At 48.8% G+C, this 12,552-nt stretch overlaps 1 protein-coding gene across 2 annotated transcripts in view; it reads right to left on the reverse strand.

Moving 5' to 3' along the window:
• The window catches only part of NT5DC3 (5'-nucleotidase domain containing 3), a 402,542-nt gene that overhangs the window by 165,348 nt on the left and 224,642 nt on the right, over positions 1-12,552 (reverse strand). The gene's annotated exons all lie outside the window — the stretch shown is intronic.

Raw genomic sequence — 12,552 nt, forward strand, 5'->3', positions numbered from 1 at the left:
TCTTGCCACAACCATTAAGATCAAAGTGCTGCTCTGCACCAATTAGGACTGTCCTAATGCCAACAAAAACGTAGTCAGGAAACTGGAGGGGTGAAAGCAAAATATTTGGGGAAATACCATGCGAAGGATGTCAGGTCTAACAATTTTATTTTATGTAGGAAGGGGATGCTGTCCCTCTCCCCGAGCCTTCTATATGCCCGGGTAGCCTATACCCTGGTGCCAATTTATTGATTTATTTATGTTTTTAAAGGGGAGGGAGCATAGGGCCCCATCAACAGAGCCAATTTTTCTTTTTTGGAGGAGGGCGGCAAGCACCCCCAAATCCTCTCAAGGTCCCCGGAGACCCAATCGCTGCTGTTTTGGGGGAAGGGGGAGCGGGGGGCCTTGCTCCCCCAGCCTTCTATGGCCCTGGGGGACCCTCTCCACAGGGCCTAAGCATCTATTTGGGGAGGGGGGTTAAAAGCCTCCCCTCCCTTTGCAATCAATTACATCGGAGAACCTCACCCCTCAGGCGAATGGCACCAGTGTTCCGGGGATCACAATCTCCATAAACGGGTACAGCATTAGAGCTATAAAAATAAGTGCAAAATGACTCTGAATAATACGAAGCATCATTACAGCTATCATACATTGAACCCCCATAGGTAAAGCAATCTTGTGTTATAGCAACACTGACCCTATACCATAAACGTCATAGGTTGCCAAGTTAATTTTGACTATGAACAACAGATGAAAGCGTGACATATCATTTACAGTGCTTAATCTGTAAACAACCGTCCAGGGAACACCAAGTTGCTTCAGATACTCAAGCCCTGTTACATAACTAATGTCCTACTACGGACAGTCTGTACCAGTATCAAACCCCTGACAGTCACTGAGCCTACATTGTGAAAGAAAAGGATACGAGTAGAAAAGTGATGACTGTTAAGACAGTTTACTCGAAGGACAAAGTTCACTCTGTACCACACTGTTTGCAGACGATTCTGTCTAATAAAACAAAGATGCTTACAATTTTTAATATGTTTTACGTGCAATCTATGGCCTGTTGGAAACGTTTTCTGCAGAGCCAAAAAACTTGTGTGTAATATGCTGAACACAAGTAGTCAACTGTCACCTGCACACAGAGTTAGTCTTTAATACAAAGATTTATTACTTGTTCAATATCTTTCCACACCTAAGATACATTAGGAGCACATGCGTTTTGTAAACACTTATACCCTTTAGCTGGACACAGGCTGAACAAAATGAGGTAGAAAAGTAATATGCTATTTACCTGCCACTATGTAAACTATAAAAAAGAAGAAAAAAAATCTAGCTATCTCGTTGGATGATGTTATCAGTAATGTCCATTGGATTGTCATCAGTGATATCAAAAATGAAGTCATACAACACGTCATGAGTGATGTAATTTGTGAGGTCAGGGGGAGAGTGACAGTTATAATTAGCTCTGCTGTTGTTGCTGGTAGTCAAACAGAAAGGTAAAACGGCTAACAGGAGTTTTTAACCAAACTACTTATAAAAAGCTTTCTTTACAACTCAATTACATAAATGATTGGTGATAAAGTACAAAATAGTATTTTTCTAATCAATATGCCAAGAAGAGATCATACAAATAGCACATGGAAAAAAAGGCAGGTGTATATCGTAATGTGGTTAAAACAAATATGTATTGCACAGAAAAACTGAGAAAATAAAGGAACACAGAGCAAGCAATTTCCAAGAATGTACAGTCACAGTCAAACAGTTTAAAATAACAGATGAACATGTGTTGATATATGGAATATCCACTCTCACAGATATATAGTACTGATCTACACTAAAGTGGAGAAGTGTGGCTCAATGATTAGAGCGGCAGACCCTGATGCAGAGGTCTAGCCCGGGACCAGGGTTCAATTCCCCGCCTCGGCGGGTCTTGGGCTCAAAAATTCCACGGACCTGATAATTCTCTCCTCGGTGCCATTCCAATCATGGAGTCCCACTCTGCAACTCTGGGCAATAGCTTGCTTAATCTCCACAATGGCCCCCACAACGCTAAGGATGCCTGGCCTCCACCTTGGGGGTGCCCAGGAGTGGACGCCTCACAGGGAAAGCCAGGATGGGTTCCACAGCGGTATTCGTACAAGCGCCTTGAGACCCTTACGGGTGAGTAGTGCGCTATACAAGTATCAATTTAAAGCATGAATAGTCCATAAGTGAAGAGACAATTTGTAAAGGAGAGATGGCTGTGTTGTTGACGTTTGGGCCTCAATTGAAATGAATCCGCAAAACCATCCTCGGGACAAAATTGATGCAGAAGGGAATGTAATAAGGGACCCCATGAAGTCACACTGTCTGTTTGGTACACATGGAATACATTTTCCAGCAATCAATTAGTTGAGAAACACAAATTAGTAATAAGATCATAAGCGTCAAACAATGTAGTAGAGCGTCACCGAGTGAAGAAATCACATCTCTTTTCGTAACAAATCAGAGCAGTCAATAAGAGATCTCTCTGCCGCTGGAGTCTGACTCCCTCAGGAGCAAATTGACCCATGGGAAATTAAGCTCCATGGGCCAATCAGAATGCTCTATTCTTAAATTGGCACTCCCACGAGAAGCTTGTCTCGCTGACCCAACCGTCAAGGTATACATTTAGTGTTTACCCTTAATTTAAATTAAAAAAAAAAAACCACAACTGAACGGATTTACACCAAATCACAAAAAGCACAATCTGTGGACCAAAATCTAGCTTCCTGCCACATTTGGTGTGATTCCTATTTAGCAGTTTTTGCTGTAGTCCTTCTTAAAGAAGTCAATGGAAAATACATGAGGATTTAGCGTTTCGGCACCTCCCCTTTTTCTTGGCCCCCACTTGACGGATCACCCCGAAACCTTCCATGCACAAAACCAGCACAAACCGGGCCAAAGTTACAAGCAAGACAAAAAACACCGTTCCTATGGAACAGCTGACCTAACTAAAACTACACAGTGGCAACTGCCACTGAGCAATATACAGATATAGCTATATAGATATACTCAGAAAATCTTTTATGATCAAATTTGTTTTCTGGTGCTAAGGTTGGACAAAACCTCTATTTCTCCTTTAGGTCCCTGTATACATGTTGATTAGTATTTATTTTTAATTCCTCGAAGACTTTTGTGTCTGTAATTTCATTGTCACTGGTTTTAGAAGGTGGATCATGCACATTTTTCAGGATCGGCTATCTGTTCTATGGTCTGATCTGTTTGCAACAATTCACGCTTGTTTTGCTTGCATATTGGATTTGTCTGTGATATATAATTTTGCCAATTTAAATTTTCTAGCATATTAGTAGGTGTCTTTTTGGGATTCAACATAGACTAAATGTGTTTCAGGGCAAAAAGGACAGCCCTGTATTTAAAACTTGATGTTCTTACATTGTTAATGAACGGTTCGATAGGTTGATTACTAGATTGTCCTATAACCTAAACAATCAAGATTTTGTCCAACCATGGCACCAGGAAACAAATTTGATCTTTTCCATGAATCGGCCTCGACAAAAATTGACAAATTAAGACATACTAAGTAATATAAAACAATAAAAACACAAAGAAAGAATAGCCATGGGTTATCTCAAAAACAACCTAGATATAATTAAACCGGCTGACAAAAGCGGTAACATTGTAATCCTGCATAAAGAGGACTATGTTAAAAAAGCAATGCGAGAGGGGGAGGAGCCTAGTGCTTGACCAAGATGGCCGCGTGAGCCTTGAGCTCCCGCTACCCTCGCGCCCTCCGGCAATCATCCTGTCCTAAATCCTGATTTTCATGCACGGAATCCTGCAGATGAGTCACAGCTGGGGCGATTGACGTTGTCCGGGCTAAGATCGCCCATCGGGGACCGAAGTTGTGCACGGCGGAAGATTGCGGCCTACCTCCGAAGGATGCCAGGGGCTTGCGTTGGCAGGATGCCCGGCCACTAATTGAACAACAGCGGCCTAGGGAGGTGTGAACTGACGGACCGATGCCGCTGCACTTTCACTTTCGCTTTCTCGCCCTTTGTTTGCGCTGGGTTGGGAGTGCTTCATGCAGATCCTCTGTTGTCTGGAAGACCTCCACTCGGTCCTGACTGGCTGCTGAAGTCCGAGTTGACCCTGTTTCCTCTAGCTGAGTGAGGGACGTCCATTTGCGACTGACCGTCCTGCAGTTCGAGATGTCGACCAAATCGGAGGCAGACAGGTCGAAGTCCAAGACTACTAGGCGGGGAGGCTATACCCAATCCAACAATATGGATCGTTATGCCCAGCAGAAAGGGTCACCTGGTGGATCGGGACAGTCGCTGGAAGCACAGAAGACCGATTCGCCCCCAGCCTCGGAGTTATCATTGCAGGATATCAAGGGGGCGATAGATGGGATGCAAACATCGATTGGGCGACAGTTTGAGGCCCTGGCGCACAAGGTGGACACAATTTTGGTAGATGTCAACTTGATTCGCGCGGACCTGGGCAAAACCAATGAGCGGGTCAAGTCCCTGGACCTCAAGACTACTGGCCTTGCGGACGATGTCTCGGAACTCCAGGCTGAGGTTCGTAAGTTACGAACCGCGAATGACCTCTCCGCCCGCCGGCTTGAAGACTTTGAAGGTCGGGCCCGGCGCAACAATGTGCGCCTTATTGGGGTCCCGGAAACTTCAGAGGAGCACTCCGTGGATTTACTTGTCGAGGACTTGGTGGTGAATCATCTTGCGCCTAAGGGCCTCGGCAGGTTTTTTGCGGTGGAGCGGGCTCACCGAGTGCCTGGCGGACGGCCTAAGGTGGGAGCCCCCCCGCGGCCGATTGTAGCCCGGATCTTTAATTTCCGGGATCGAGACGCTATCCTGCAAGCATCGAGGGTGGCAGGCCCGGTGCCTTTTCAGAATGCCTCCGTGAGCTTCTATCCTGACTTCACCCAGATGGTGCAGAAACAGAGGCAAAGTTTTTTGGGGGTGAAGCGGCGGCTTCGGGAGATGGACCTGAAGTATGCCATGCTTTTCCCCGCCAGGCTACGTGTGGTGTATGACGATCGGACTTTCTTCTTCGAATCACCGGACATGGCAGGGGACTGGTTGGATGCGCTCCCGCGGCGACAGCGTGGATGGAGCGGAAGGCGACCGAGATGGCCAGAAGTGATATCTCCGGTATCGGCTGGTTTTTGACTCAGCTCCGGACAGTGACTCGCACCTTACTGCAGTAATGGGAGGGCGGCGGGGGGAAGATAGGTGCTCTTTCCTCCCTTGGGGTACTTTTTGTAGATTTGTTTTTTGATAGGGCGACAGGCACACTGCAAGTTGGGGGGGCTTAGTAAGCCGACGCAGGGGTGCAGCGAGGGGGGGGGGGATTCGGGATGTGGGGGTTGTTGTTGGGGGTTGTTTCTTTTTTCTTGCAAGGCGTAGCAATGGTTGTCAGTATTGTCCGATCGTGGTTCTCCGGGGGGGGTGGTGGAGGTCTCTTTGTGTTCAGGGATGGGGGATAGGGGCTTAAACATAATTAGCTGGAATGTTAATGGCTTAGGGGATCGTATTAAACGGGGGATAGTCCTGCAATTCTTGAAACGGACCTCGCCAGATGTGGTCCTCCTGCAGGAGACCCACCTTATAGGGAATATGTGTTATGCACTTAACAGAAAGGGTTACAAATTCATTGCTCACTCTGGGTTCTCCACGGGCTCCAGGGGTGCGGGCATACTCGTCAGAGCTTCCCTACCATTTGAGGTTGACTCCACCATTGCTGATGACAGGGGGCGCTTTGTGGCCGTGGCGGGGAGGTGGGAGGGCAGAACGTTGGTATTGGTTTCTGTCTATGTCCCCCCCAGCCCTGCAGGCCTCCACGTTTGCTGATCTGGGCAAGGCCTTGTTGGAACTCCCCGAAGGGATGCTAGTGGTGGGAGGAGACTTCAATGCGGTTGGTTCTGGAATGCTCGATAGGCACCCGCCCAGAGACATCGGGGGGGCTCAGAAGTGGCTTCCCGACTTTATAGATACTTTTGTTCTGGTAGATTGTTGGAGGCTACGGCACCCCACTCAGAGACAATATACCTTTCATTCAGGGGCCCACGGGAGTCTCTCTCGGATTGATTACTTGCTCACTCTGGCTGCCCACGCCTCTTTGGTGTCTGAGGCTAGGCACATGGCACGGGGCATATCTGATCATTCACCGGAGTGGGCCCGTCTTGATAGTGGCCGGGTGGTGGGGGGCAGGGTGGCTCCCATTAACCCCTGGTACTTTCGTGACCCCAAGATGCGCAGTGCGTTGCTGAAGACAGTTGACCACTATTTTCAAGAAAATCAGGGTTCAGTTTGTGGAAATTTAGCTTGTAAACTGAACATTATCTGCGCCATCTTGCCTCTCCCCAGCGCCACGCACCGCGAATGCACGGCTGCCATTTTAGGCACCCCACTCTCTCCTCGCTCATTTTCGATCGCCAGTGCGTTCCCCTGGCGCTGCGAGCATCCCCCGCGCGCCGCCCACCCCCGCTCGCTCATACACGGGCCATAAACCCTCTCATTCTGCGCGACCCTGCCATGGAACCACATCCCACGCCTGACCGACATCCCATACATGGTCATGCCTCTTTGATAACCCCCTTCCTCTGCGCCCCATTGTCCGAACCGATCCCAGGCCATCACCTAACCCTGCGGATGCAGTTTATTGCCCCTACTGTAAGGGAAACACCCCACATCAAAGGGATTACAGTGGATCAAAGCCCCTACCCCCTGAGACCCGGCCGGTTGCACACACCCCCGGGAATTGGCGGAATGTCCAGCTGCGTGATAGCCATCTCCTACTGTAGATGGGGTGGGGACTTCTACTGTAGATATGTGTGGGAACGAGCTTGAAGTGGGGGTTCCAAGGATGTCTTTCCGTACATCAAAGTCTCAATAAGAATGTACCATGTGTAATAAAGCAATAAACCTGTGTATAAGAGGCCAGGCCTCAGAGATGCAGTTAGAGCACCTCGTGACGATACCTTGCTGTCTGATCTGATGTGTTCTGCTCCGACGGAATAAAACTTTGTTTCCTGCCTTCCAGTCTCCGGCGCCTGCCTCTTTCATTGGTAAATTATCGAGTGGTATGAGAGGCGATTACCGCTGGGCAATACTTGAAGGGTTAGCGACTGAAATTGCCGCTACCATTTAACAATTGGCGTCCCAAGCGTGGGGCCCATCAGAGACACGTGGATCCAGTGGGAGAGGTCCTGACGACAGAGTGAACGACTGCAACGATCGGGAGAGCTCCTGCCCAATAGACCCTCGTCTGGCAGCCGATCATCCGAACTTCACTGGTTCCGAGCAGACCTCTCTCTCGAGTGATCTACGGTCCTGACTGGGAACCATCAGGAGTGCCGTGGCAAATACGGAGAGTAGAGGACGATCGGGCGCTGGAGGCGGAAGACGAGAAACTGTCCACGCGGTCCGGGTAAGGTCGTGATACACGACAAATTGCGAAATGATTGATTGTTTGAAGTTTTGGAATACTAGTATTGCTCATTGATTGTGCTCATTGATTGTTCTCTTTGAGATATTCGCTGTCTACAAACGTGGAGGAGTAGAAATACTCTCTCTCTCTCCCTTTGCAGATAGTGAAGGGTAGGTAACGCAGACTTTTGTCCCCGTTGAAACCCGTCGTGCCTATCTTTATCTCCCCACTGATTGATTGTCCGAACATTGATTGTTTTGAAGAATAGTGCTCTTTGAGATATTCTCTGTTTGCAAATAACGTAGAATAGAAATATTCTGTCTAGTCTTTGCAAATAGTGAAGGGTAGGTAACGCAGACTTTTGTCCCCGTTGTAACCCGTCGTGCCTATCTTTATCTCCCCATTGATTGATTGATTGATTGTCCGAACACTAGTTGTTCGATATTGGTTCTTTGGAGGTATTCTCTGCTTACAAATAACGAGGAATAGAGATATTCTGTCTAGTCTTTGCAAGCAGTGAAAAGATAGGTAGTGCTGACTTTTGTCCCCATTGAAACCAGTCATGCCTATCTTCTCCCCACTGATTGGTAGTTGGTTCTGCCCGGACCGCTTATTAGAGGTGGACCATCCGGCTCCACTGGAAGGCACCCCTAATAAGGACATGTTCACTAAATATGGACTAGTCGCCGTAGCTTATACCAAGCTATGGCATAAATATACAAAGAAGGACCCCGAGAGTCAGTGGCCACTGATGGGATCCTTCGACGACCATAATATAGAAGTGCTAGAAATGGCTCTGCGTAGCAATAAGATGACGCCTACTATGCTTGACCGTATCGGCATGTGGCGCAAAGAAGCAACGCAACGGAAAAAGAGGGCAGAAGTAAAAGCAGAAAAGGAATTACGAAAGGCAGCTCACCTTGCCGCTAGAAAGTTAGAAGAAGAAATAAAGGAGAGAAGGGAAACTAAACTAAGACAGGAGCCCGAAACCTCAGGCCAGTACGCTGTTAGGACCCCCTCTATGCTCTACCCTGAGTTGTCCTCTAAGCAACGAACGAATGACGAATTACTATTAGGTCCCCCAATCATTTACATGCCCCCTCCATACGCACCCCCCCCAATCGGTGGTGCGACACCCACAACCCCCAAACACGAGCGAAAGCAGTACAGGGGCCTCGGTCCTCACGGCCTCCGCACCGACCGAGCCTCTTGTACTGAACCCAACGTCGGCAATGACGTTGGATGACCCTGAGATAAGAAAGAAAGATTCCACCAGAATGAATCGACTAACGAAGGATGAACGAGCAGGAATCGACAAAATAGTAAAGGCACTGGTGGGATCCTTTTTGACCTTACAAAACTAAAGTAGCACTAGAAGATAGCCCTTTGTGGGATATATGAAACCAAGGGAAGGAGCCAAGCTCACGGACGAGACAGCCACGAGGTAGCCCGACTCCATTACTCTCGCTACCTAAACGTGTCTGCCCTACTGCCCACCCTGCCCAATAAGCATGACAAAATCCTGCACAAACGGAAGCCTGCTGACACCCACCATCGACGTCACCAAACTAGGGCTAGATCGCGCTCAATTTGGCTATGTTATTTCTCCAATTACACAGTAACATCCTTGTGCTCGTTGCCAGATTGCAAATATATACAAACACTCCAACGAAGTAGTATAGTTATAACATTTTAATAACTTATAGATATAACAAACACACCAACAGGGTAAACAGGTTAAAACACGTTTTTAAACAACTATTTACATGACAGTCTGCTGCAACCTCCATCTCAAAGCCTTAACGTCCACGTGACACCGTCCTCGCCTCTCCTTCCCCGAAATTGCAACATTGGCCTGTTTTGGGCGGTCCTTTTAGTCGACTTTGGGCTATAAAAGCCATGCAAAAACCCATTGACATCAGTGGCGGACGACTGTGCGAATAGGCCGGAGGCTACACGAAGCGCCGAAGTTCTGGCAGCGCCAAGGCGGAGTCTGCCACGCTGTGCGGACCTTCCCATTTTCTTCTTCTTTCTTCAATAATGGCGGGTGCCCTGGGGGGGGGGGGGGGGGGGGGGGGGGGGGGGGGAGGCGACGCGGACGGGCCTCCCCCGCCTCCCCAGGTGGAGGCTCACCAGCAGATGAGGGCACCCCAGCCGTCTTTTTCATCGGACTGCTGAGTTGCACCCTGACACGCTGTGCGGATCTTCCCATTCTCTTCTTCCTTCAATAACGGAGGGTGCCCTGACAGGGGGAAGCGACGCGGACGGGCCTCCCCCACCTCCCCAGGTGGAGGCTCACCAGCAGATGAGGGCACCCCAACCGTCTTAATTCGCCGGCCAACTGAGCTGCACCCTGGCGCTGCACGCGACCACCGGACAACCGCCCAAGCACGGGTTCACCAGGATCACCACTAGCGTCCGACGCGAGGAGTGGGCCCCCGCAGCCAAGTAATCGGGGACCCACCCCGGTGGCGATACCATCCAAACTGCTGTCGTTGCTGCTACTGGAATGACCCCGGTGGCGATACCATCCGAACTTCTGCTGTCGCTGCCACTGGACCCACCCGGTGGCTGTAACGAAGAGCTGCTACTGCTGCTGCCTTTGGACTCCGGCGGTCGGTTCTCCGGATCCAGGCCTAGCCCACAGTGAGGTGATTCTGGACTCGAAAGCTTGTCTGCTCGGGCGTGGGCCCCACCCTTGACAAGGCGCCCCCTCAGCTTTGCAGGATCTGCGGGAGTCATTGGCACTCGACTCCCGCGGACTTCCGGTAAGAACAAACCGCTGCCATCGTCCTTTGCACCGGACAGCAGCCACCTTGCCTCCGCTTGGTGCAGTTAGAAAGACTGATTCAAGACGTCGGCGGAAGAACCCGCCTGCTGCCCCGCCCCAAGAACAGGCCACGACATTGCTACAGCATCGCGGTGACGCCATGTTGACGCAAGCTGACGCTAACGAAAGTTCTCGAACTACCGAAAGGAATTCTGGTCCAACAGCTAATTCATGGAAAGACTTAGACTGTACACTGGCCCAACCTCGCCCCAAAATGGCGCCGATGTAGGAGAGGCCTACAACTCCTTGTGGCGTTCCAGTCACGTGGCATTTGTGTTAAAAGGATATGAATGTGATGTTCCCACACATGATGGGCAGAGGGACGGGAAGGGTACTGACCGAGCATACGTACAACCTTACTGATTGCTGACCTACCCATTTTTTTATTTTTTAGCTAAAGATAGTATTGCTTATGATATTCGACGCCTCTCATGCCGTGGCCGGCCTGAACGGTTGTAGGCCCGTATTTGTATACTGACATTGTTTTAAATAAAGGGCCTCTTGAAAGAATTACGGAATCAGTGTCATGACTAATCACATAGGTTGATAAAGATTTCTTCTTTTGAATAAATGATTGTTACTCCCAAGCAATAGAAAACAGATAATGCAGTCCCCATTTGCCTGAATATTTTTGATTAACGGAATTTGTACCCATCACACCTACCTTTTTCCAAGAGTTGTCAAACAATGGTCAACCATAGCTTAAGATATATGCCGAACGCAAGGTATGGTATCTTGCACCTTAATACACGACCGATTGAGGAATGCATGTATGGCAAGGGAACACGAATTTAGGAAATGAATAACTTAGAGCATCTTCGTCTCGGACAAAAGGAATAAGAAGTCTGGGGTATTACCCACTCCTGCGGCTAGCCTAGTACAAGGTAAATAGAACTTTTTCGTGTCTACACGCGCTAAGGTACTTTTGAATACTGCACATCCCCTCCCCTCTTTTTCCCCTCTACAGGTCACGACGAAGCTCCGACTGAGGAATGAAGTGGACATGGACCGCACCTTGTTCAATATCAGGAAAAACATAGACAAACATTGTGGGGTAGTTCGTAAAGTGCAGACCACCATTGGGAACATGAAAAACTGTATGATATGACTGTGCGTGTGTGCTACAATTATACGGTATGACTGTGTATGCATTTCATGCTTGGGTCACTTGAAGAGAGCGTCACCGTATGATTGAAGTGCTCGTCCATCGACCAAAAGGGAGGAGAGTAAAAAGGTCCAACACCCCCCCAAGATAAACTACAAAAATACTGAATATACGCAGCATGCTTAGGAAAGAGGACAGGAAAGGAGAGATCCCCATACTCAGCGTAGCCCTGAGTCTCTTTAGAAGGTTGACAGATGTCAGGCTTCCTGCAACCAGTATCGGGCGCAGGAATCGGCACCTAGAGGGCCAGACGATGGACAGGGACACCCACAGAAACTTGCACCACAGCAATGATTAATAGATTAGTAACGCACACACTAACATCAGAATTAATAGACACCAATCATACAGCAACCGATAAAAGCATGTCCGCAACTACTCGGTGGTTGGGAGAGAGGATGAAGTATGTAAATGTCTTCCCTGCCAACTCTCTAAAGATTTTTGTTTCTTGTACCCATTCAAAGATAACCTGCGGCCATCGGAAGAGAGGGGTCGGACATGACGCACAGCCTGGCTGCGGACCATGGAACATCTATGGCATCGACCAAGGGGGAAGCATCGAAGCAAAAAGGGCGTGAGACGAGGCACCAATATCAGGATGATAAGTGATAGAACGAAGGGCTATATCAAGGCCCCCTGCTCACTGACCAGCGTGCCTGAAGTCCCAACCCATCGGGCCCGATTGATGGGCCCAGTGCTGGAAGATTCTGCTCTCCTTGGTCCGCATTTTGATCCGATCCCACTCCACCCCCTCTTCCCTCGGCATCCCGAAGCACGTCACACCCTTCTCTCTCCCTCTCCCCCTTTTATATGGATTATGAATTTGACTTAACTACAGAAGAACAAAAAGCAGGTACCCTGTCTCAAAGTACCTATGATGAACTGTGTTAAGGAACAGGACTGTGATCAGAGAACAGCGAATGGTCACACCCTGCCACGTGAGAGATTGGATTTGAGCTGGACCTTAGCTCCACCGCTGGTGCTCAACAGTGCCAACGAAAGAAGAACAACAATAAGAGCTTACCAGTGATGGCTCTTGATAAAAGGACACTGGAAAGAAGAACCCATGTTAAGTCGAAAATCCTCTCCCAACCACCTTTTTATATTAACTATCTTCCTATCGGGTTTTCATGATGTTGCATCA

The sequence above is a fragment of the Triturus cristatus genome, chromosome 4_1 (assembly GCF_964204655.1).
Source record: "Triturus cristatus chromosome 4_1, aTriCri1.1, whole genome shotgun sequence".
Lineage (NCBI taxonomy): Eukaryota > Metazoa > Chordata > Amphibia > Caudata > Salamandridae > Triturus > Triturus cristatus.